This window comes from Miniopterus schreibersii (assembly GCF_964146895.1).
Source record: "Miniopterus schreibersii genome assembly, chromosome: 12".
Taxonomy (NCBI): Eukaryota; Metazoa; Chordata; class Mammalia; order Chiroptera; family Miniopteridae; genus Miniopterus; species Miniopterus schreibersii.
In genome coordinates this window covers 9,765,330-9,792,569 of record NC_138112.1, presented here as the reverse complement: position 1 = coordinate 9,792,569, position 27,240 = coordinate 9,765,330, and the positions used below count along the sequence as shown (strand labels likewise).

At 41.6% G+C, this 27,240-nt stretch overlaps 1 pseudogene across 1 annotated transcript in view; it reads right to left on the bottom strand.

Moving 5' to 3' along the window:
• Positions 1–18,568, bottom strand: part of LOC308564869 (small ribosomal subunit protein eS17 pseudogene) — a 45,194-nt pseudogene extending 26,626 nt beyond the window's left edge. Inside the window, exons 1-2 of the transcript in view lie at positions 18,357–18,568; positions 14,544–14,557 (exon numbers count right to left, since the gene is read on the bottom strand). The product of the transcript in view is annotated as a small ribosomal subunit protein eS17 pseudogene (transcript). The remainder of the gene's footprint in view (positions 1–14,543; positions 14,558–18,356) is intronic.
• Between the last annotated feature and the right edge of the window lie 8,672 nt (positions 18,569–27,240).

Below are 27,240 nucleotides of genomic sequence, written 5' to 3'. Positions count from 1 at the left end.
CTTTAAAAACTGGAGCTAGATTTTAAGGGACTTCTTTCTTTAATTGTTAGAGTAAAGGAAACTTTATTTCTTTCCCCTCCCTCCAGTCAATTAAAAACTACAAGAAGCATGAAATATAGAGAAGAAAACATCATCTTCAGCACAACTCAAGGAAAAATCATCCATAAGTCCCTAAAGTAAAACTTTTCATAAAAATAAAAGCTTCCAAGAAACAAAGACATACCTTTAAAGATAATGTTTAAGAAACAGAGTTCTCAAACAGTGGTTGATACAAAGGTCCTTCCAATAATCACTGACACAAATATTCATTGCCTATGGGTGTGCAAGAACCCTGGGAGCATCCCTGAGTCCATTCCCCATTTCAGGATGGCAGGAGGAACAGGGAAAGAAGCACCTGACAGGTGAGTCAGGTCTGAAACCTGCTGACTGGAAGTACAGCAGGAAGAGAAGAGAAAACAGTGACAAAAGGTTTGCAGCTCTTGATCAGAGCCAACTCAAACAAGGTAAGTCACAAAGAGGACACCTGTTACAGAGAGGGATTCATTGTTTATCTTTCTTAGTTTATTCTTACCTTAATGGGATAACACCAAGGGCTGAACAGCAGTATTTCTAGCCAGAGGAGGCAGCACATTGAATGAGAAGGGATTGTGAGACAATGCTCTGGAATTAAAGCTACCAACCAGCACACCCCCTCTGCCTCCCACCCTCTCAACACTGCTTTCTACTCAATGGTTCTCCCAGAAGTTTGAGCCCCCATTCAGTGATGAGTAACTAGAACAACCATGAGGAGCAAGGTAACAACCAGAGAGAGACAGAGAGGTAGAAAGACAGAGAGAGACAGCGAGACAGAGAGAGAGACAGAGAGAGAGAGACTAATCAAGTACCAACACAGATGAGAAAATTCCAAATATAATTATTCCACAAAATGAAAAAAATTCAGACAAGTATTTCCCATTGGTATCAACTAAATAAATACAGGCTTTTAAAGAAAAAGCTAAAGAAAGAGGTAAAAGAAGAGAATGTGATATTATGGGACAAGATAATTATTGATACTGAACAGGAAAAGTTCAGAGGAGTTTCAGAAGGAAATAAAGCCATGAAAGAAATGGAATCCAGGTTCAAAATAGCAAAATATTATAATACACATCAACTGAAAAACATAAAGACATGGAAGGTAGATTTAAAACAAAAACATACAAATCAAAAAATATTAAAGAATCATGAGTTAAAAGCAATAAATTCCTGGTGTTCCAGTAGAAGACAGACTAATAAAGAGATCAAGTTCTTGAGTTGTTGTCAGAAAAAAAAATGAGAAATGAACAATAAGAAGAAAAATAATATTCAAAAATACCTAGGATGAAAATTTCCCTAAAATAACAGACATTTTGAATATATATGGATTAAAATGGTATATTGCATCTCAGAAAAAAGTTGATAAAAATAACCAACTCTAAGATATATCTCAATAAAGTTTTCAGAGTCCAAGGATAAAGAAAGAATTCAGTGAAATCCAGCATCACTGGCACTTGTATCCCCCAAAACATCTCCTACATAGCAAAAGCAAAGGTTCTTCATTATTCATTGTTGAAAAATAATGAATTACTCAATTTTTCTTTCAAGTGTAAAGGTGGCAGGTAGGCTATTCCAAACATGCAAGAGGTCGTGGGGTAAAGCACTCACTCATCTTCCCTTATAAACTAGATATAACCCTGTGGTGACTCAAAAATATATATAATATACAAGACTTAACACATAAAAGAACCAGAAAAATATATAAGAAAATATCTCACTCATGATTTCTTTTTAAGTGATAAAATATCTAGAAATAAACTTCAATATGCAAGACATATGGAGAAAACCTACAGAAATAAATCTTTACTCAAAACCCAAAGAAGCTTTAAATAAATGGAAAGCCTTATTTTCTATAGGACTGTATAATACTTTAAGGACCGTAATGCTTTTTAAATTAATGCATAATTGCAATTTAATCACAATAAAAATACTAATAGAAATTTTTTGAAGCTGCAAACTGCTTCTTAACACTCATAAAGAAAAACAAAATGGGGAAGTAGGCAGAAAACTCATTAAAAAGCACAATAAATTTGGGAGAATGGCCCTAAATTACTGGAATATCCAAGTAATTTAGATAAGCAGATCAATGGGTGGAACAAAGAATCTAGAATCCGACACAAACACTTTTGTGAAGAAAACACATTAATGGTGTTGAGATGACTGCTGGCTATTTGGAATCATAAAACTGAGTTTCTACTTCACTTCATCCACCAAAAATAAATCTCTGATTGGTCAAAGATTTAAATTTAGAAAACAAAACCAGGAAATAACTGGGGGAAATGGAGAATTTTTAAAATATAATCCTGAGTAATGATATTCTAAGTGTGACATAAAAACCAGAATCCATGGGCTTAACTTCATACAAAACTTAAACTTCTATGTGAACAAAACCCTACACAGAGTCAGAAGACAAAGGACAAATCAGAGGAACTATTTTCGACACGTGTCTCTGACAAAGGGTGAATTTCCTTAATATGCAGAGTTTCACATACTAACAAGAAAGGAGACCGATAGGAAAATGACTGAAAGATACGAACAGGCAGTTTATACATATAAAAAGTGAAACAATGTTCTCTTAAAACATGACAGGATAATTATGTTATCACAGTTGAAGAAACGAAATTTTCATTATGGAGAGATAAACCTTTTCATCTATCAGATTGGGAAAGATAAAAGCACCTGATAATGCCTACTGACTGAAAGGTTATTAATGGACAGAACACCCGGTAGGCTCGGTGGACATGTGAGAGGGGAATTCAGCAATATTAACAGTAGAAAATTACAAGCACAAAAATGCTCTTTGAAGCATTCTTTTTAATAGCAAAATTTTGCAAAGAGTCTAAATGAGCATTAAAAGGAGACTGGTTAAATTGTGATGGACTCTAAGGGAAGAGTTCTATATGGCTGTTAAAAGAATGCGGTTCTGATGAGCAACTATTTCCTAGACTGACTGCTGGGTTGAAAACGGGATGCAGAACAGCATTACAAAAGGAGCTCATTTGTGTAAGATGAAAAAGCATATATCCACTTTTATATTTAAATGCTTGTACATGCGTAGAAGTTTCTGGAGGATTATCCAAGAAACTGCTACTAGTGTTCATCTTTGTTGAGTGGGCTGGGAACTGGGATGGGAGGAAGACTCACTTTTTAATGGATAGCTCTTTGCACTTCAAAAAAGAACCATGTTGAAGTGTCAACTTGATAGTTTAAATAACTACTAAAATAAAAAGAAATAGAGAGGAAATTGATTTTATGGAGGAAAACAATGTTTTTGTGCACATTCCTGCCAGTACATCGCACTAGCAGCCGTGTGCTCCCCAGAGGGACACCGACACCATGATGTTCACCTCAACAGAGTCACTTGCCAGCAACAGCAGTTCCGCAGGACGCTGAGGAGAGGAGGTAGGAGGAGGCCGGAGGGGAAGGGAAGGAGTGAGGGAGGCATTTTACACTTTACCCAGTTATGAAAATTAGCACCTTGAATTTTTCATCAGGAACTGATTAAAGAAGCAAATTCATACCCAGCATTAGGATTAAATACTTGAGGTTGCCAATGAGCAAGAGACCAACCTTTGCTTCCACCCTGAGCCAAGAGGTGCTAGGCCGGGGCTGTGGGAAAAATAAAACCTGTTCACCCTCTGCAGGCGCTGCTAGCGCTGGAGTGGGGCGGCAAGCGAACAAATAATTTCAAAGTGATTCAGTAAGTGGTATGACAGCTGAGCTCTGCTCAAAGCCTGAAACAGGCTGCAAAGTGGAATAAGGGCTCCGTAGACCACCGTGTGGGCCTGGGCAAGGCATCTCCCTCGCCCACCAACGCTCCCCATCAGAAACTGAAAGAAGGGGAGAGGGAGGCCCACATGCTATTTCACTGAATAACCATGATCCCTGTCCATAGAATTTCCTTCCAAGAACAATATGTCCCATGAAAATAATAATAATAATGCTTAGTTAGCATTTTTTCCAGGAGGAAAATTTCCTCTCTATCATTCACGACACGTTTTAGAGTAAGCTTCTGTCTGCCTTAGAGCTCTCAGATCAAGGCCACTGCACCCAGCATGCAGGGATCAAGGCTACCTACCCAGCTGGAGGGCTTGGGGCCAATATGTACTCTTGAAAATCTGTCATTGATTGACAAACCAAGAGAACCCTCTCCCCCTAAATAATGAGAGCTTAAGTTTGCAGAACACTCTCATAGATGATGTATTATTTGATCTGCACGAAACCTACAAGCTGAGTGTTGCTGGTAGTTTCTATCTCATAGCAAAGGATTGAAGCACCTACATTATTTCATTTGAACCTCCAAAAGCTCTATAAGGCTGTATAAGGTGAATTATTTTCTTTCATTGATAAGAATATTTGCTAAGAGTGTTGGTTAAGGACAAGACTGGAACCGATGGCCTAGGTTCAATTCCCAGTTGTGCCTCTTAGTGACTGTGTGGTCCTGGGCAAACTGTTTAACCTCTTTGTACCTGACCTTCTGCATCCATAAAAATGAAATGATAATATGTACTTCATGGGGTTCTTGTGAGGATTAAATGAGTTAATATATGTGAAGCACTTGGAACAGTGTCTGGTATATAGAAAATATTATTAAATTATTAAGTCTTACTCTGAATCAGAAGATTTGGGTTCTTGACTACAGTTTTTTTTGCTGTACTGTGGTTTCCCACAGTGTGTTTGTGGAATGTTATTAGGCTTTATGTGGGAAAAATTAAAGAGGGAGGGAATCCTATTGTCATAATTTTGGGAAGCACTGCAATAGATAAAGTAGAATAACTCTCTTCTCTGCAATACTTTCCAGAGCATTTAACATACTCATGTTAACTATAAATCTCTTCAGAGGGTTTCCAACCCAAATATTGACTCTGGACCTTTCCTTCCTCACTGTTTTTGCCCCTCTGGATACTAAGGCTGTGTTTGGGGATGGAGGACTTGGCCTTTGAAAGGTGACGGCATCTATAAAGGGCAGTTTCACTGGGATTTGGCCATGTCTGGCACCTTGGCTAGCCTTTGGCTACTGGAGATTCATGCACAATATAAACAAGTATAGCTGGAAGCCCCACACCTCTCAAAGACAAGGCCAACATTTCATAAATAAAGTCAAAAGCCAGCATTGCTCCTCCACCTGGTGAAGTGCGGTGCTTCCTACAAGTACGATGAATGACCAGCATTTCACAAGGTGGCTCAGCACCCGAGTCTCTTTCTGGACAGGGCCATCAGTGTACTGACCCCCTTCCTCTGGTCCTGTGTGCAGGTGACAGGGAAGAGGTGGCTAGAGGTCTTGGTCTTCCTCTAGTCTCTATACAATTCCTCAAGTGACCTGAAGAATTGTAAACTTCACTAGGGATGGAGCAGGGGAAAGAACATTTGAGTTTTATATAAAAGTAGAGCAAGCCTTGGTAAATGGGTCAGGGTAGCTGAACATAATCAAAAGGCGAAAAGAAAGGTAACCAACATTTGCAAAATTCTTTCAATTAGCAAACACTTTTATGTGCAATATCTCCTTTGTGTCTCTGGACATTGCTAGAAGTTATATACTTATCATGTCCACCTTATAAATGAGAAAATAAAGACCTAGTGGGCTAAGAAATCTCTCTAAAGTCGCTCAGCTGGTCATCGGCAGGGCTGGGATCCAACCCAGGCCCTCCACCCTAGCATCATTGCTCTTCCCCACGCTGCGCACAGGCCTGAGGGCTGAGGGCCCCTACGGAGAACAGGCGGAGGCAGAAGCAGGAGAGGAAATAGGAAAGGAAAGTGGGGAGGCAGCTTCTGCGCAGTGTTGCCTTAGGACGGGCTCTGAGCAGAGCTGCCTCCCCCACATGTCGGATTAGACAAAACCTGCCAAGGGTGAAAATCCACCCCGCTGAGGAGTTTAAAAAATAATTTCAAGCTGGAAATTGCATTTTATCTTTTCATCCCCTTAAGTTCAAAATTCAGCTCCCTACAGTCGCCTTCACTCAAAAAAAAAAAAAAAAAAAAAAGATTCCGGCATCACAACTCAGCGTACAGTGAGTGAGAAGTCCCTGAGCATCCATGCTGAAAAGGCCAATTGAATGGGCATGTCTTGGCAAATATGACAGGAGACAGCACATCTATCAGGCACTGGAGCCCATTTCCATCATTCATTATTACTGAAGGAGAAATAGATTTGTGCTCATGTGCAGACAGTGGGTAATACTAATTCCTTGGAAAGACCCTTTGTCACTGGTTTCCTGGGAAATAGCATTTTCTAAATCTCAGGCGAGGAAGACAGATATGGCTACTAAGTTTTCTGTGCCTAGAAAGCCACAAAGATAATCAGAGAAGGTAGTAAATTACATTAAAAGAGAGCATTGGCTGTGGATCAGTCAGACCAGGTTTAAGCCCTACCTCTTCCATCCCATGCTACATGACCTTGAAGCAGGTCATTTCTCCTCCCCTGAGCTTTGATTTACACACTTCCTAGGTTGTATTGTGAGGATCAAACAAAATAGCCTACGTATTCAATACTGACTTGCACTTATTTTGTGCTCAGTCAGTTATTTTTACTGTAATCAAACTCATCACAGTTCAGAAGGAAAAGAGGCATTCTTTTTTGTCAAAAACAGCTTAAAGCAGAAGCTGGTGGTCAGAAGCGAGCAGGAGTTGGATGGGCACCTCGGTTTGCTCCCGCTCTTCTTTTAGCCCCAGAAGGTAGGAGCAGGAGCCAAGGTGAGGGCGGAGCCAGACTGTGCAGACCAAGGTGGGCAGGGCCTGGGAGGGGCAGAGCCTCTGATCCTCAGCTGCCCTGGGCCAGCTCCAGCAGAGTATGTTGACAGAGTAAAACCTGGTCAAGGAGACGGGCCAGAGGATACTATTCCTCTCCTGGGGTCTGCCAGAAATATGCCCTAGAATCCTGGCAGGCAGGGGGTGCAGAATGCCTAGAAAGAGCCTGTTGCCAAGGATGTGAAAGCCAGAAGCAAAACAAAGCAGCAGCTTTGGGATGGCTTGCTGGGGGCAGGGAAATCACATCTAACCTCATCCAGGACCAGTTCAAGAGGAGAGGCTACAGGAGGCTAGAAGTTACCAGAAGAGCACCTCTCTTGCTGCCATGAGGCCTATCAAGAAGCTATCAGGACCATTAAGCTATCACTGATATTACAAAACACTTAGGTGACCAGCCTGGGTTGGGTGTACGGTAATAGGTGCTGGGGACTATCATCTGTTTACATGAAGTTAGCACCCTGGAGAGCTGAGCTTTGTAGCCTGGCCCCTCACAAAAACAGTAGGCCTGAGCTAGGGCCTAATGTTAATCTCATGGCTCTTATGGAGAGTCTAAGAAATAACCCCAGAGAGTCCACTACCTACACTGTTCATTATGTCATTCAATATTCTCTTTTAAAAAAAAGAAAAGAAAAACAACTTGGCAAATTCCTTTTAAAGTTGACAGGTACAGTAGAAAGGCCATAGACTTTTTGATTAAAGAGGCCCCAGTTGGAATCCTGGCTCTTCTATATACTAGTGACACTCTGACAAATGATGTGACTTTATTTCTTAAATGGAGATAGTGACACCTTCCTGGAGGGGTGTTATAGGAATTACAGGTTTATCGGATGTTCACAATGTGCAAGGAACTCTGCTAGAGCCTTAGCAACCTCTCACTGAATTCTCACAGCAAACTTATGCATCAGGGATGATCATGCTCCCCAGGTCCTGCCCTGAAATATTAGGTAAATTACCTGCTGTCTCCCAGCTAGTGGGTGGCAAAGGAGATGTACATGAAAGTTCTTAGCAGTTATGGAGTGGGTGCCAAGCAAACGTCAGCTGTCTGTCTTACTTCTCTGAAAGACCTGAAATATTCCCTTTTTAATAAAAGAAAGACTGAGTTCTCGCCTTTCATGCTTTTCTCACTGGCTGATGAGCAATTCAATTTAATGTTCAAAAACAATAAATGTTTCATGAGTATTTTATTTCCTTACCTTGTTCATGGTTTTGAAATTCCTATTTTAGTAGCTCTGTTATAGACATGTTTATTATAACCAGTTTTCATTCTTTTGAAAGCAGGTAGGTCACAAATCTAGAGCCCCTAGCTGGGTGACTAGCTATAGAATGGCCACAGCCCTGATTATAAAGTAAGTTGTTGTTGTTTTTTAATTCAAACATATTAGAATGTCTGAATTAAGGGAATCCAAATAAGGGATTCTTTTAAAGGGGAAACTTCCAGGTGCTAAAGGCATAAGTCAACAAATTATTTAAAACACTCAAATGACTCCTCTTTGAGAACTGTCTTTAACATCTATGGCACAATTTTTTCCACTCTAAAAATGAATCCATACTAGGAATCAGGGGTTTAATTTTTAGAAAGAGATAAAAGTCCTTCAGAACTAAACCTGTTGGCCAAAAGGAGTGATTAAACTGGGAAATGTGGGCTTTGGTCCAAAGTCAGGTGCCTATTTAAAAATTTAAGATTGATTCGCTTTTCCATTGGGGCTTATGAATTGCTGTAAAGGCTCTGTCAAATCCTAATCAGCAGACACATCAGAGGAAGTTGCCTAGGAAGCACTGAAAAGAAGGTAGTCACTTTTGAAGGAGGAGACTGCCTTCCTGGCAGGAATGATTTGGAGGTAGGAGGGTCACAGTGAGGGAGGCCAAGAGGGCTCACGTGATAGCTATGGGACTATGGGCTTAGTGTGGCCAGAGAGTGTTTGAATGAGGCTTCTTAGAAGCAAAGGAGCAGGGAGGGAATGATGTTAAAAGTCATAGGACTCTTGCTTCCTTTTTTAGTACAGATTAGAATTCTATGGAAAATAAACAACAGGAACTCTTGTTTAAAGGGCCAAGCTTGGATGAGACATGAAGGTGGAAGAAAACTCAACATAGTGACAGCAAGTGCAAATAACAGGAGGAGGAATGAAAGATTACTCCTCTCGGGGTAACACTTGAGAGCAGGTGGTACATGAGCCAAGTGTCACAGCATCTTCGTGTATCATGATTCTGAGACCCTCTGGTTTGCCATGCCCACATCTCGCTGAGCAGTAATTTTCATTGTTTAAAGATCTTTTACTTTCTTGTTTCAGTGAATCCTCCTAGCATCCTTGTGAAATGCGTTGGGCAGATTACGTTATGAAATCCATTTGATAGTAAGAAGGCCAAGACTCAGATAAGTTAATTTAAGAAATTGCTCACAGTCATTCAACTTATTAGTGACTAAACCATCACTAGAACCTTGATTTGCTGTCTTCAACTTATGAATTTAGCTATCTAATTTTCTGTTCTCTTTATCAACAAAGAGATAGAAATTCAATTATTTTCTATAAAACAATGATCATAGTGACCTTAGCAGACTTTACTAACACCTTAGAAATAATATAAAAAGTAGATTTGAAAATTTCAGAAGCCTCTACTGATCACTTCTGTCTGAAAACCTAAGAAGACAGGCATACTTTGTTACATTTCGCACACGTTGAATAGCCTGTCATCCCTTCTTCCTCTTGAAAAAAGCAGAGGGACACAAGCAATGTTCCTGGTGATTTTAAGCTATGCTTCTTTTTGAAAAATACAATCTTCAGTGAACACCCAGCTATTATTCCTAAAACATCCCCGAGTCATATTTGTCAGCCCAACCTTGCTCATTACCTACAAGACAGATGCAGAATAGAGCAGTAGTCCACTTTCAAGCTCCTCTTACTCACCTTACTGCTCATCTCTTATGGGTCAAAAGAGTTGCCCAGCAATATTTGAGCTCTGGCACCCTTGAAACCCAAACGAAATCATTTGCTCCTAAATCTGAGTTTGAGACAAATCCTTAAAGGGTGCAAGGGTTGGCTGAAGTGTATAGTCCTCAGGGATGGAAAGCCTCATGGATTTCTTGGTCTTCAGTGTTGGTGTGCTGTCTACAGCACAGGTGGTACTTAGGAAGAAGCTGAAGTGGGTGAAGGAAAGAAGAGGGAAAAGATGCAAGGAAAGGAGGAAGGGGGGAGGGAGGAGGGAGAAGAAAGGGAAGGGGAGGGGAAGGGAAGAGAGGAGGGTGAGGGGAGAAAGGGAAAAAGAGTAAGGAGGGAGCAGAGAGAGGGAGTGGGAGGGATTCAAGAGGAAAAGTGTGCCCTTCACCCCACTGGTCTGACCAAGTCCAGCTAAGTCAGGTTCTCAGTCCCTGTTCCTGGAAAGGCAAAGAAGTTAGATCTCTCAGCAGTAATATCAGCTTCAGCCGGCTCTCTTATTTTTAGCCCTCACTGATTTTAATGAAGAACAGTTATAAAAATACATGATTTGTGTTCATAAAAAACTGCCAAGAAACAGAGAAAAATGAAGAAGGGAGTTGATTCTACCCAGAGGCCTTTTCACCAGTAATTGTTAGCTTGCTCTCTATGAGCTATGCCCATCTCAGGAGATTTCATCTGTATCAAATAGAGATACAAAAAAAAAGACTGCTCCTCAGCCTGTGGAGTCTGATTATTAGTTGAACTCTGCCTTCTGGGGCCATGTGTTTACTAAGGAGATGATGGAGGCCATCACCTTCCCAGGGACAAGCTCATCTTCTCTGTAACTCCCACCTGTCTGCCCCATGACTACGCTGACAAGGCCAGCTCTCTCCCAGAAGGGATTTTCCATGCATATTCCATGCTTACCTGAGAGCAATGCCTCCCAACAGCCTTGTGCTCATTTAGAACCTCCTAGACACCTCCCGGGCACCTGTGGAGGGCAGCAGAAACCTCAAACCCAGAGGGAGCACAACCAGCAATGGCTCCTAATTCACTAACACACAAAGTTTAGACTCCTTTGCCTGGCTTTCAAGGCTTGCATCATTCAGCTGCACCGGGCCAGCCTCTTCCTGGCTGCACAGGTGTGCCCAGCTCCCCCGCCTTCTGTACCTTCTTTCACCTCACAGCCACTGCCAGCTCATATGGTGCCTTGGTACAAGTTAGGAACAAGAGACTATCCTTCCCTTTGACAGAAGGCTGTTCAGAATATGCTAGAATATACTAATATATTAATATATTAGAATATGCTAATTTTGTTGGAACACATCTTAAGCCCTCCACAACTATTTCTCTAACAACTTACTTATACATTCCACAGTTATTATTTGAGCACATACTATGTGGTGGGTTCTCCTCTAAGCGCTGGGGATATAGCCATAAACAAGATGAGTGAGGTCTCTGCTCTCATAGAGAGCGATTATACATAGGGAAACACATAATTATAGAAATGGCAAGGGCAAGAGAGAAAATAAAGTAACGGGCTAGCGAGCAATAGGGGGTCTTCTTAAGGTAGGGTGGTTAGGGAAGGCCACTCTGAAGAGCTAGCATTTGAATGGTGAGAAGTCAGCCATGAAAAGGTCCTGAACGAAAATCGCAGTTAAAAGACACAAGGACAAAGGCTAAGAGGCAGGACTGTGTTCGGCATGTGCAGGTGTCAGGAAGGATGACTACTATGGGGACAGTGGGTAGGAAATAAAGTCAAAGAAGTAGGCAGGGCTTAGAGCAGGTGAGGTTGTGTAGCAATGTTAAGGACTTTGGATTTTATTCTAGGATTTAAACTAGTAAGTTATGTGATCTGATTTAACTTTTTAAGAAATCCCTCATATTTCTATAGACAATGAACTGTAGGAGCTAGAATGAATTAGGAAAAGTAGCTAGTTATAAGGCAGTTGGACAATCTGATGTTTGAAGACACCTTCTCATGCTGACATTCTGTGATTCTACCTCACTGCAGTCCCCACCATGCATGCAATTCTGTGTTCCTAGTTGCAAATGGCAGTTTCCATTTTAAGCAGAAAAGAGATTAATTAGAGCTTTTAGGTAATTCTCAGAATTTAGGAACAGGCTGGAGAAATAGCCTTAAGGTCAAGCTTCCAGGAGGACTGCCCCAAATCATGTGGCAGGACCAGCTTCATAGGGGCACTGCAACAGCTGCTCAGCTGAGCCCCAAATGCTAGAATCAACCTGTCTACAGTCTCTGGCAGTGAGGTTCCTCCAGCATGAAGACAGTCACTGGGACATTGCTGTCCCTGCAGCTTCCACCTCACCACCAGGAGCCCAGGATCTTGAAGTGGGTGTTGGGCTCCAATAGCACCTAAGTTGGAACAGGCAGCTTCTTCCCAAGACTTTACAAAGCCCTGGGGCCAGAGGTGAGAGGTCTAGCCAGAGACTGTATCAGAAAGCAAGAGAACAAATATCATGGAATTCAGGGCTGGATGTCAAGACCAAAGGAACCAGAGGTATGGGACAAGTTTGGGGTCAAAGTCCTAAGTGATTGGGCTGAAAATATGAGATCAAACTAATAGAAGGGTGGGAACCTGAGAAAATCTGCATCTCCAGAAGCTATTTTATAATTATTTGCATAGTAATTCAATTAATGCCTGCTCTCCCATATATAAGCTCCATAAAGACAGGGACTGTGTGTACTCATTTGCTCACCACAGAACAGCTTTAGGATGCAGTATACACTCTCGGTCTTTATTCAGAGTCAGTGTAGAAAACAGCCCTGTGGAGTTTCTGTGATTTCTCCAGCAGTGCTGCTGACGGCATCGTCAGTGAGGCTCCTCAATGTAAGATGCTACCTGACAAATCCTCTTACAATTTAGTACGAGTTGATGATGTTTTATTCCTTGATCTGTACTGGTTTCAGGGGTGTGTTTGTTTCTGAACATTGGTTGAGTTTCACACATGATTTGAGCCTATGAGCCAACAGATCCTGCAATGCTAGATGCTCTGGTATGTAAGGATGCTGTTGGAGCCTCTGGCACACCACAGCAGGAGAATCATAAAGGTCCAGGGTTTGGAGCAAGCCCATCCTTCAGAGAGCTCATGGATTCTGCCAGCCTACAGGGCCCTGGTGTATTTGGAGCCGCTCATCACGACCTGGGTATTATGAGATCCTCCTTGTCATAAGGTTGAGTAAACACAGCAGTGATATATCACACAATGGAAATGGTAAACTCAGGATTGGGCCTGGCCAGGTTCAAGGAGCAGAAGTAAGCATCTTGAGCAAGTAGGCCCACGTTTTCATGTCACCTACCTTTGTGCAGTTCATACCTGTGTCCTCACAGGGGTTCCCTATGACCGACTGAGCAAGGAGGAAGAATACTCAGTCTGATTTGCACATGAGTGAGCTTATTGTGATGGTGTTATGTGGACTTCTGCTGCATTTTACCTACACTCTGGGGTGACTCTAATAGACAGTAGCAAAGGGAAATCCCATCAATGGGTAGAAGTTGCAAGGAGTGAAGTTGGTTATTTACTTTGTTTGGAGGGAGAAGTGGCCTGAGATTGTGACCTACATGGTAAATAACTTCCTTGGTTGATTAGGGTCTGAAAGGAACAGGATTGAAAGACTGGAGACAGGAAATTCTGGGACAGAGGCATGTGAATGGGCCAAAGGAAGTGAGCACAAAGCACATAGATCTTTGTTGCCTGACATTAATGCCCACCAGGGAAGAGGAACTCAACACCAGGATGATAGGATGGCTTGGCCCATGGATATCAGCTACCCCAGTGCTTGCAGGGTGGGCATTGATGATGGAGGCTACGCCCAACAGCACAGACTCTGTCTTACCAAGGCTGATCTAGGACTGCCACAGCTGAGTGCCCAAACTGCCAGCAGCAGCACAGACTGCACCAAACCCTCAACATGGCATCATCCCCTGAGGAAACCAGCCATTTAAAGCAGACTGATTGTACCATAGCCCTTTTATGAAACTAATAATACTATTTTGGCTGTGGGTTCACACTGCCAGCCCTCAGGACTTATTTCAGCACCACACCCAAGGACTTACAGGATGCAAGAAGATTCACCAGCATGGGATAGTACACAACATTATTTCAGACTAAATTTTTAACAAAGAAGGCAGAACAATAGGCACATGATTGCAGGATGCTCTGGTTTTACCAGAAACTCATCACCTGGATTCAGCAACCTACAATGATGAAATGTCCTATTAAAGGCACTGGCTCTGGAACAACTCCCCACAATATCTGGGTGCTAATCTTCCAAGATGCAGTATATGTATTGAACCAGCATTTGACATATGGTGCTGGGTACCCAATAGCTGGAATGCACAATGCACATGTCACAGAGTCAAGGAATGATTATAAAATTTGCCCCAGAGACCAACTAGAGGAATTTTTGCCTCCCATCGCCACATGATTCTGCCAGATTAGATGTCCTGGTATGTGAGATGAGGGTAGGAAGGGACACTTCCACTAAAAGATGTTTAAGGATCCCAAGTTATGACTCCCACCTGCTCTCTAGGCTCCTCATAGTGCTGGAGCACCAGGCAAAGAAAAGAGTATTGTTAAGGATAATCGCTTGAGAAGCTGAGTTCCTCAGCACAAAGGGGACAGGAAACTCAAGCGATTCTTTGTGGTGAATGTACGTCCAATGGCCCATGCTCATTTTTAATGGTAAATGAATAATTGCAGGACTCGAAACCCAAAAATGGTAAGACAACTCAAGGGCTGAGACGCTTGGGGGATAAGGCCTGAGTTGCCTGACCTGGCAGTGAAACTCACCAGCTGAGCTAGGGCTGGGGGAAGACAGGCATTGGAGGAAACACTGTCATACAGCTTTGGAACCTGTTGCAGTGGCACGGACTGCGTCTTAGTCCACTAACCCACCTATAGTAAGTTTTTTAGAGATTGTGGGTAGCCACCAATGGATTGGGCTTAATGGGAACCATAAGAGATGTGAATGGTACATGGTATAAAGAGCTGACCTTTATCAGTTGCCTTTGGTTCAATATCTTAACCTGCTCTTGTCCTTACCTTTGATTCTAGACAGAGGTATGATCATTAGTTCCATGCAGGCTATGGCCCAAAACCTCCCCTCAAATACATACCATGGGCTTCATTGAAGGATGCCTGAGGAAATATGATGGATTCATTCATGCACAAGCCAGAAATAGAGACGAGCTGATATTCCAAGAGGTAACCCTCAACAGATGGGGAGCAGTAGCTACTAGATAAATTCTTTTCTTTTGTTCTCCAGGTAGGCTATTTTAAGACACAAAATAGTCCCTAGAAGATCCCAGTGGAATCAAGCACCACAGTAATAACTAATTTGCTAACATACTCTTACCTTTATTTCCCACCTTCCTTCTTCACTCTTCCCAGCAGCTCACTCCTATTTTCTAGGATTGCACAAAATAAGCCAAAAATAAACAGTCTAAACAGAAGCTCTTGTTTCAGGCACTGACTTCCAGGACAAGCCCAGACCAAAGCACTCCCACGTTCTAGACTGGAATTACCTCTCCTTTATAGTTTTTCTTCCACTGGCCGCACAGCTCTTACTCTCTTAATTCCAATAAAATACTCTAAAGCTTCCCTGGGACTTTCTACCTAAACATCACTCCTTTCTCTCTCTTTGGTTCCTGTCCAACATAGACCCATAGACCATCACTTTAATCATTTATTTATTCTTTTCTTTGAAACCCTCACCCCTAGATCATTCCTTCAAGTATCCGCAAATTGAAAAATCTCAAAGAAGGACATGTGCTGTTTTGCTGCCTACTATCTATTTACCTTTCTCCAAATGACAGTTCCCCATCTTCCCTCTGGGGAGCAACCCTTCCACCACTTGGTCCATGATATGTCACAGTTAGAGCATGTGACTGGAGTTCAAGCCAATCAATGTATTTAATTCACTCTGGTCCAGAACAGACACAGGACTTAAGCCAATCCAGCCTAATCAGAGTGGATGCCTGGGCTTTTGTTGAGTGACCAGGATGAGTTTGAAGTTTCTGCTGGAATTACTTTTGTTTATTTCAGAAGGGAACCCGCCTAGAAGAAGCAGGGCTGAGATACAGCATATCCTAGTAACATCATTTGAGTCCTTGTACCAGATTTTATAGCTAACATTCTGACACTTGTGTTTTTCAGTTCTTTAGATAATGCACCTCCTGTTTAATTCAGATTGGTCTGGGTTTTCTGTCCCTTGCCATCAGAGTCCTAATTTATCCTCTTGGACCAGTCTTACCATTTTATGTCTCTGCTTCCAGTACAGTTAAAAATCTTGCTCTGAATTCATAGTCTCCACTGATCTCCTCAACAGCTCCTCACAATCATTCTTCTATAGATGGTTGTTTCCTACTTTCAGGACTCTTTCCAGCATCCATATCCTTCTTTCTTCTTTATATTCAGCAGACGACTTGCCTGCTAACTCATCAATCAAATCAGAGTCATCTTTCTTTTCCCATTCCTTCCACTTCTCAGGGTTACCAGAGACTAGTAACAGTTGTTGTGTTACTCTTAAATGTTATTTAAAGGAGATTTGCTTTCTCCCTTTTACCTTAGAAGTCCTATTAACTTTATATTAGAACCTAACTCAGCACCTGGTATGTTGTTACTGCTCACTAAATATTTGTTGAGTGAATGAATGACTCTCTTATCTCAATATAATTCACCTATAAATAGATTTATACGTGGAGATATCATATATGTATATATTTATATGTATGCACACACATATAAGCATATATAGGCATGTTTTTCATTAAATTTTCTCAAACACTTTCATATATGGGTAAGTAAGGAAACATATATGAAAGCATTTATCTTTTTTTTCCCCTCCATATTGTACACAGTGAAACACTGACCACAGAGAGGTTTTTAATAGAGAGCCTCTCTGTCTTTTGCCCTCTCCCAATGCCCCCTAATCTCTGGCTGAGAGCACATGTGAGAGGCTACTCACATTTCAGAATAAAGTTAAATGCCACAATAAATAATCAACAATCGAAGATCCACTAATCTTTCTAACTGTGGAAAGCACTAAGAAATGTAATGGCTGCTTAGAACTGTACAGAATCACAGGATTCATCTACTTCGGCTGCACTGAGTAAACCAATACTGAGGGAAGTTAGGTGACATTCTTGAGGTCTCCTAGCTGGGACTGGAGCTCAGGTTCCACTCCATGGATTTTCCAATGATATTACTCCTTTCTTCATAATGAACTAATATCCAGTATGGTTCTTATGAGCACAGACAGTTTGCTAACCTCTTTCCATTCAGGCCCCTTGTCAGCCAGGACACGGAGACCTCAGTAAAATGATGTTTGCTGTAATCCTGTCTATGAAAGTCTTCCACTGTGCTTAATCTTGCTCAACACAGCTGTTTATAGTTATTAGGCTGTTAAAGGTTGAAACCAGGATAACAATTAGAAGGGTCAGTGATGAAGAACTTAGTTGATTAATGAAGTTCATTTCTCCTGCCCCATGCCCCTGTTTTCATGCCACCACCGACTCCCAACTCTAGGTGGCAAATCAAAAAGAAAAGTGTGCTTTAGTCAATGGCCCAATTTATGCATTAAGGTAATATTTTGGAATACTTATGTAACTAGGAAGTTGAACTGCCTCAGTCTATACTTAATAAAAACCAGAGAAGCATTGGAAATCAAAATGTTTATCTGTTCATGACGTAATGAAAAAAATGTTCTTTGAAACTAAAAATGAGATTTTAGAATACTGACTCAGGAAAAGGAAGAAAAGCAATATGCAAACATCACTTGGTGATACTATTTCCAAGCATATCTTAGAAACAAGTTCTCATTTAATAAGGTTCATTGTCTACTACGTGCTAAGTTGGGACCTCTGGCTTCAGGGAGCTCCTGCAATGAAATGAAGCCGCCCATTTCTCCCTATGCCTAGGTCTCCTGAAAGTCAACAGCCACATATTCCTCTACTCCCTGTTATATCCTGTCGTATTTCCATTTAAACCTCAATTATTTCTTATTTGGCCAACTTTAAGCAGCTTTCCTTACCAGGCTAAGGAGCTCTTTCCTCTTGATTCAAATTTACAATGACTATATGTCCTTTTGCCTGGTATATTATTACTTGTGTCATTCTATTTACTCCCCAAACCTTTCCCTGGCTCTCCACCTGACTTCCTCTAGTTATGACCACTTTCTCCTAAACGCACCTGCCCTCCGCTATCAGACTTCACCCTCCTCTTCTCTTTTCTGCTATATTCATGAACCTAAAACTCACATGCTTCTAAGTGGCTTGGTTTTCTTTTTCCATTTGCAACTCCAGCGCTTCCCTTTTGCGCTACCAAAGTTCAGAACTGCTGCATATTCTACACCTTTGGGGCTTCTTTTCTCCTGTTTCTCTTTCTCTGCAGCCGGGTGAAAGGAGGAATGCTCACCACCTGAATCTGAGAGGGCTACCAGGCCCTTCTCCTTGCCAAGCTACAACTGATATGAAAAATAAATACCTCTGAACAAAACCAGACCATTTGGAGGACAGGATTCAGCCAAGGAGGAGCACCTATTCATCAATCCTGCTCCTAACATTAGGCTCACAACTCAGGGCACGCAGGCTCTCCTTTTCTCACTTTCCCTCTGCTCTGAACCACAGTAATGATGATTTCCGTTGCTGCCAATGATAAAGGAGCAGCTGTGCTGAGGGCTCTGCCAGCCCGGTCATGGCCTCTGCCACAGCTGCCAACTCTGCAAGGCTGGTCTTTGTGCCAAAGGCCCTTGTGCTCTGTCTTTGACCATGGAAGATGCTGTTGCTGATGCCAGCAGAGAGCTGACTCTCATCCATGTCGACGCTGCGTCTGCTAACAACACACTCACCCCACTTCAGGGACACTGATGTCAACTATAAGGATGCTGTCTCCTATTTCTGCTGGCACTGTTCTGCTGATCCCTTGGGTTCTCAGTAGCCCAAGGAGATTTTAGCAAACCACTTGTTTTCCTTGTTAATGATTGCAGCTCCCTAAACCTAAGGCTCAGATATAAATCCACAGTTGGGTCATTGGACAGCTGAGCGACAAACACTTGAATTTAGAGGCACTCTTCCCCTCCACACTTCCCCAGCACATCCTTCAGCTAAACCCTTGTGCTCAGTTCTCCTTTTCCTCAGGCGAGTTCTGCCTCCCATGTAAGCAGACCTTTGGCGGGCCTCCCCTGCCAGTCCTCCCCGCACTTCTAAATGAAATACAAAACATCCATTAAAAAGTGCTGGAGAAAGCCTAGATGTGAACGAGTGACCCAAAACTGGAACATCAGTTCAGAAAAGGAAAAGCGCCCTGAAAACCCCTTCCACACGCAGGTGGCCTAACACGGCGCTTCTCTGCCAACGAGCTGCTGCAGAAGAAAATAAATTGGAAGAGTCACCAGGGAGAATCCTGTTTATTCTCCCAGCCATTTGTTTCTTCTGAATGAGAGCTTTATCCCTTAATTATAGCTCTTAGTGGTTAACAATTTATTATTGCACGATTTCTTAGAATTCACTCTCTCGTGATTGTAAACAGTCAATATTTCCACCAAATCAAAGTTCTCAGTGTTGCTTAGGGGCTTATTTTAAGTTAATAACCAAGCTTCATAATGTGCCACAAGCTCAGCTATACCAAGCTGCCTCCTCATGCCCATCCTGGCAGGTAGATATTTGCAGGAGCACAAATCCCTGTGTTTTGTACAAATGTTTAAGAGTTCTGTGACTCTTCCAAGGTGCTCAGCCGCCACGCTCATTCAAATACTGCATTTTCTCCTTCCTAGGAAAACTGAATTTCCTCTAAAGGTTTTCTCAATAGCTAAATTTCTTCCTTTAGTGGAGCCCCGTTGCTTGTGTAAACCATCCTCACTTTCCTTTGGTCAAGCTGTGGGGAAGCAGGAGATGTCTCTTTCTAATTGTTTTCTTATTCTCGGCTTTGAACTTCACACGCTTTCAGCTGAAGCTCCCCTTAAATCTCTCCTTCCCCCGGGAGCATAGCACCGCTAATGCGAGCCACGGTCAGCCCCTTGGGCCAGGCTTCCTCTGCACGGGCATGTCTTGATCAGAGATTGCCACTATGGACATTATTTGATTTGATTCCGTTAGATCAAGTTCACGGTAGACTGTCTTTCTACGCTACACTGATTTCATTATGCTTTCTCTGTGCCAGTGGTTCTCAACACCAGCACACTTAACCTTTCCTCTGAGGACATCCCTTCAGTTATATATCATAAAATCTCACACTGGACTGAGCTTGGCTATCTGCAGTTCAGCTTTCTCTTCATCACAGCTGCTGCCCCGGCCTGCAGACATCCAAATCAAGAGGACAGATAGGAAGGGGGAAAGCACAAATTGAGATTCTTATATAAATATTGGCTGTGAGGAAGAGTTCCAGGTAAATTTAATTTTTCTAAAATTTGTGTTTGAATGTATTATGTGTGAGAACCCATGAAGTTTTCCATTTAGACTCTTGAACAGGTCATGTGTCCCTGAGCAGGCTCTTAATTTTCCTATGCTTCAGCTTCCTTCTGGGTAAAATCAGAAGGATCCTGCCTGCCCTACGATCTCATAAGAGTTAGAATCATCTGAGACGGTTACAGAAGATGATTTCAAAATGTTTAGAATACCACTCCCCTCTTTCTATAATTTGATAGTATTGTTATTAGAAGGGTAGAAATAACATCTCTAGAAAAGGTAATTTCCTCATTAAATGATTTCTCCTTAACATTATTTGCCCTTGATAAATAGAATAGGCAGTTCCTGTGTGGTCAAATTCCAAGAGGTTTGGGAAGCATCTTTGACTCAAAAGATGCCGCTGCGACCTGCTCACTGATGTTTGAAATGTGACCCATCCCAAGGACACATTTGTTAAGGTTGAGGCTGGCAAAGAAAAACTTCTGAAGAGGAAAAGTTGACATGGATTCGCAGCTTTGGTGTAAATTAAAAACTGGCTCTGCTACCTGCTCTAGGAGCAGGTTTGAGTGTTAGGGAGTGGGGCTGATCCCTGCTTGGTGTACCACTCTTCTAAAAGATAGAAATCCTGGCTTTCCCCCGGTATCTTCTCACCTCTTGGTCCATCAGTTCATTATACAAATGGCAAAAAAAAGGTAGTAAAACAGCAATTACCTTCCATGATCACAGCTGACCAATGGCCACCATGAGTGACCCCACCTCTATGTAGGGGATAGCTGGTGGACTCTGTAGATGAACAAGCTGAGCTGGGATATCCAAAGCCCTCTTACCAAGGTCACTCTGAATCTAAGAATGTCAGAAATGGAAGATTCTTTGGGAGACTTTAATCACAGACTCAGTAGCCCAAATATCCACAGAGGTTAGATGGGTAACGTGAATGTGTGAATCAGGTAGTATGAAACAATAAGGAGTGGTAGGTTCTGTGGCAAAATAAAGAGAGAACACATGTGCCTTATCAGTATTTAGGTGAAAATGTAATTAAAAGTTGTGTTAATCAAATCAACTATATCCCTAGAGTGACCATAGTTGTCCCCCAGGCTGCTGGCACATGACTCCTGACCCAACCCCCTTCTTATAAAGGTGACTGACCTGTGGGTAGTCACAGGAGCACATAAGACATGAGTTACAATGGTTCAGCTTGACTGTTAAAGGCCAAACTTCTGCCGTTGCAGGTGACCCCAGTTGTTCCTCAGATGCACCAAACTTTGTGTCTTCAGTCACCACATGCGGTCTGCTCTGCTAATTCCCTTTCTCTCCTGTTCCATTTCTTCTTGGGTTGCTGAGCTCGAGGCCACTGAAGGAACCTCACTGTAGCTACTGCTGAAGGTGCTTTGTGGAAACACCAATGTCTGTTCCAACAGTGCTATCCAAAACCTGTGACACCCCCACTCCCCAGTTACAGAGAGGGTAGAGTCACTCTCTGTCCAATTCAGTGCCGCACTCCGGCACCTGGGCCCCAAAGCCACCCTGGGTGAGCCCAGAATAGCAGACGGCCTCTTGTGAAAACAGCCCTATGGCTTCTTTTCTCTGTGCTCTTCCCACATACACAACTCTAAGGCTAGCACACAAACACCATCTATCTCTGTCAGAAAGAGCCACAGTGCAGGCACAGTGCAAACAGTGCCAAGAAACATTTCCCCACCCACCCTACCGCCAAATAAACAAAAGCAAATCTGCAAAGACATTGCTTGGACCAAAACATATACAAGAGTTTACATTACCTAACAGAACCCCAGCTTCTCTGTTTAGAGCCTTGGCATTAAGAAAACTATCAAGTCAGAGCAGTAAGGTGGGACTTGGTTTATAATTGTGCAGCTAGCGGGCCTATTTAGCTGATTCTCCCAAAGCAAAGGAATAGGCTTCCCCAAGAAGTCTTGAGTCTAACTTCAGCAAGACAGACCACTTTTCTCAGCTTTCAACTAAAGCATTTTAGCTTCTATCCATAGCACCCTCATGAGATCTTGAGGTTGAGTTTCAGTCAGCAAATTTTCATATATATCCATGAAGATTTCGAGACTTCAAGAGGAGATATTTCTGCAAATGATACCATCAAGAAAGTGAAAGGACAACCTGCAGAATGGGAGAAAATATTTGTAAATTACATATTTGATAAGGGACCTATATCCAGAATTCATAAAGAACCCTTGCAACTCAGTGAGAAAAAGGTAGATAACCCAATTTAAAAATGGATGAAGGCTCTCAATAGATATTATTAGAATGAATATATTCAAATGGTCAATAAGCACATGAAAAGATGCTTAGTGTCATTGCGATCAGGAAAAATCAAATGAAAACATAGCGAGACACCGCTTTATACCCACTAGGATGTCTGTAATTAAAAAGACAGACACTAACAAGCAGCAGTGAGGATGTGGGGAAATTGGTGCTCTCACACGCTGCTGGTGGAAATGTCCAATGGTATCGCCATTTTCAAAAACAGTTTGGCATATCCTCAAAATGTTAAACACAGGGTTACCGTGTGAAGTAACAATTCGACTCCTAGGTATTTACTCAAGAGAAATGAAACCACATGCCATACAAAAACTTGTGCATGAATATTCATAGAAGCATTTTTATAATAGTCAAAAGGCAGAAATGACCCAAATGCCTATCAACCAATAAATGAATCAATAAAATGAGATACATCCACGCAATGAAATATTCAGCAATAAAAAGGAATAAGGCACTGATAAATCCTACAACATGGATGAGACTTGAAAAAACATTGTGCTAAGGGAAATAAGCCACTGACAAAAATATATCACGTCATATGGTTCCATTTGTATAAAATATCTAGAATAAGAAAACCCAGAGAGACGGAAAGCTTAGTGGTTGTCTAGGACTTGGGGAAGGGAGGTGTGTGGGGAGGAAAAGGGAGTAACTGCTAATGGGTCCAGGATATTTTTTTAGGTGGGGTGACGGTTGCTATACAGCTCTGTGGGTACTTTACGAGCCACTGAATTGTACACTTCAGTGAACTGGGTGAATTGTATGGAATGTGAATTATATCCCAGAAAAGCTGTTTAAAATACATATTTAAAAAACACAGAATGTGACATGTGAATAATGCGAAACCACAGAGTCCTTAGTGGCATAACCAGGTTGGCTCCTCCTGATTCCCAAGTGTAAATCAGTAGTAAGAAATACAGTAAAATCGATATGGCTATGGCTATGGCTATAGATTCAAAAGCAAGCACAGGTTTTTAAAATATTTTTAATTGCTGTTTTTGTTGTTGTTACCTTCTACTTCAAAATAGTTTGACTCACAAAAAGTTGCAGAAATAGTACAGAGAATTCCCAGATACCCTTCTTCCAGCTTGCTCCTAAGATACTGTCTTATATAATCATAATCTGTTACAGGCACAAGCATGTCAGTCACCTCTTAGGTTTCTTCCCCTGTTCTTGGAGACACATTTCCTTGTGGTTGAGAGTTTCCCGTCTGTTTTGTCCCTGCCTTCAAGTTTGCCAAAACAGGAGAAAACCCCCTTCACCACCAATACCACAAACTAAACACTGCTTGAAATTCCTGAGTTTGTCTCAGATGCCCATAAAAGGTAAGTTTTGTCACCATTTGCCCAGCTCTTTGGGAATGGCCCTCAGGAAAGCTCAGTCCTGTGGCCAGATGCAGCACAGCTTTGGCTGAGGGGCCCAAGAGGAGAAAGTCTCCTGAGCCCACAGCTGACATCTGAGCTGTGCTCACCAGCCTTAAGAGGCAGAGGGAGAGCAAGTGTGAATGAGGGTGTGAAAGCTGCACTTAAACATTCATCCCAAGGGCAGGAAGTGAGAAATGAGGCCGATGAAATGTCAAGCGAGGAAATAGTAAGTCAATAACAATGGATGGGCATGGCAGCCAAACAGACTTGGGAGCAAATGGGGACAGAACGGCTGAAGGCAAAGGGGAAAAATTAAAAAGCACTGGCTTGGTGTCAAAAGTAACATCCAACCAATTCTAACCACAAAGCAAAATGCGTGAAATGCAAGGAAATGGTGAGTCACTCCAGTTGACTTAAATAGGAGAATACAAAATATGGGTGTACAAAAAAATTCCTCCTCAAAGGGAATTTTCAGGGTTCTCTTGCCAAGCTCTCCTGGGGCCCTGCCCAGCCATCATCTTGGAGATGCTTTTCAAGTTCATCTAAAACTCAGGCGACTTAGTATAGTGGCTACACCAGCCTTTAAAGTCAAACTAACGTGTGTCCCCTCTATTCCAGTTGTATTACCGTGAGCTACTTTCCTGCCATGAACCTCAGTTTCTTCATCTGTAAAATGGAAATACTGGAAATAATAGCACCTCCCACACAAGGTGATTGTGAAGACCTATGAGAATCAGCACAGAGAGCACTCAGCATAGCACTGGCTAAAGAATGCGCTCAATGAATAGCGGCCGTAACTCATATGTGACCATCGCTCTCAGTGAAGAACCAAATCCATCCATGGCCTTGGAAGAGCTCAGTTCCTCCAGCTGAGGATGCCCAGTGTCCTCCATGGGCCCATCCTGATGGCTCTCTTCCAGCATCATTGAGACAAAATGAGTGGGCTAGGCTCAGCAGCTTTCTCTTCTCCTTTGGTCTCTCCCCATCCATTTCTGGACTATAAAGGGCAGTTTAAGAAGTCTTTGGAGGCATTGCAAGTGTAATCTCAACAATAGCCTAGATGAGGACTGCTGGGAACCAGGGAGAACAGAGACCTCTTCCCCTCCCCTTCTGCCCCACCCCCTTGGAAGCAGCCGCTAGGAAAGCGCTGGGACTGTTTAAATAGGACACAGCAAAGATGACATTTAAAGTGGCCACAGGGGAGAGATTCCTGCAAATCACTCTGAGAAGTGCAGAGATTCCAACTTCAAACGGAAAGAGGACTTTTGCACAGTACTGTAAATGTACTAAGTACCACTGACTTGTTCCCTCTAAAATGGTTAATTTTATGTTATATAAATTTTGCCTCAATAAATTATTTTTTTAAAACTTCCTATAAAGAGTTATCTACTTCTACTGTGTTTGTCTCTCACCTTCCATGGATCTCATGGAAATCAGGCTTTCATTGACACCACTTCCCAAACTACACTTGTTAAGGTCATTGTGACCTCTGGGATGCTCAGGGAAGCTGGGAAGTGTGGTCTTAACTCCGGGCAACCGTAACTCAACTAAAATCAGCCTTTCTCTTACTAAAAAAGAAGGAGATGGATGATTAAGGGTAACGAGCAGCCTCTGCTAGTCTCTTTAGGGGTAAAATATTTAAACACTAGAAGCAAAATGTATAGCCTCTAAATTGTGGGGGTGGGGGGAATGGTATTTAAAAGAAAATAATTGGTGCCTTGGCTGGTGTTTCTCAGCAGTTAGACCATCGCCCCCACACCAAAGTGTCGTGGGCTCAGTTCCTGGCCAAGTGCGTGTACCTGGGTTGCGGTGATCGCCAGCCTGGTCAGGGTGCGTGCGGGAGGCAACCAATCGATGTGTCTCTGTCACAACGATATTTCTCTCTCTCTCTCCCTCCCCCACCTTCTCTCTCTCTGTCCTTCCCTCCCTTCCACTATTGCTAAAAATACATGAGAAAAAATATCCTCGGGTGAGAATTAGCACAAAAGAAAAATTTTGATTAATTCAATAGAAGATAGAAAAGAAAAAAAAATAAAATTTTACAAACAAAAAATAGAATAAGAGGGCAGAAATAATTCAAATATATAAATAATTACAATAATTATGAATAAATTAAATAAACACAACCATTAAAGCACAGAAATTCTTTCAAGTAATTAGTGCATTTTTTCTAAGTTACCAAATTTGTGGGCAAAGGAGTTGTTCATAGTAGCTTTTATCATGATTTTAATGTCTGTGGGATCAATAGTGGTTATCTCTTTCATTTCTGATGTTAGTAATTTGTGTCCTCTCTTTTTTCTTAGTTGGCCTGGCTAGAAGTTTATAAATTTTACTGAACTTTTTTAAAAAGTAGATTTGAGTTCATTGACTTTATTTTTCTGTTTTCCATTTTGTTGGTTTTTGCTCTGATTTTTATTATTTTTCTTCTGCCTACTTTGGATTGAATTTTTTTTTTTCTAGGGTTTTAAGATAGAAGCTTATATGACTGATTTTTAGATTTTTCTTCTTTTCTAACACATGAATTCAAAAGTATAAATTTCTCTCTAAGTACTGCTTTGCCTGCATCCTACAAATTTTGGAAAAAATTCTCATTTAATTAAAAATATTTTCTAATTTCTCTGAGGCTTTTTGTTTTGACCCATGTGTTATTTAGATGTGTGTTGCGTAGTCCGCAGTATTTTGTGGTTTGCCAGCTGTACTTCTGTTATTGATCTCTAGTTTAACTTTATTGTGGTCTGAGAGCATACGTCATATGATTTTTGTTGTATAAGTTTGTTAAAGTATGGCTTTATAACCTAGATTTTGGTCTATGTTGGTAAATGCTCCATGTGAACTTAAGAAGAATGTGTATTCTGCTGTTGTTGAATGAAGTAATCTACAAATGTCAATTGATCCAGTTGATTGATGGTGCCATTCATTTCAGCTATTTCCTTATTGATTTTCTGACTTTGCATTACAGTTGTAACACAAATAAATAATGCAATAATAAATAAATAATACAAGAATAAACTGTTTCACATACTCACAAATATAAGCTTACTTTTGCCCAACCCTGTACGTATTTCTGATAGAGCGGTATTGATATCTCTGACTACACGCTTGTCTATTTCTTTTTGCAGTTCTATCAGTTTTTACTTTAAGTATGTTGATGTTCTGTTGTTAGATATGTACACATTAAGGACTGTACATCTTCTTGGGAAATTTAACTCTTTGTCCCTGATGATTTTTCTTGTTTTGAAGTCAGCCTTAGACACAGGTTCTTATATTAGATATAAATCAAAGTTCTTTACTGTATACAGAAGAATAAACTAAATAAAAATTGACATAGAAAGGCTGAAAATAAAGGGATGATATAAATTCAAAACAAACAAAAAATATCTGGTGCAATCATATCAAATATTAAGCTAAATAGAATCTAAAGTAGAATTCAGTAGA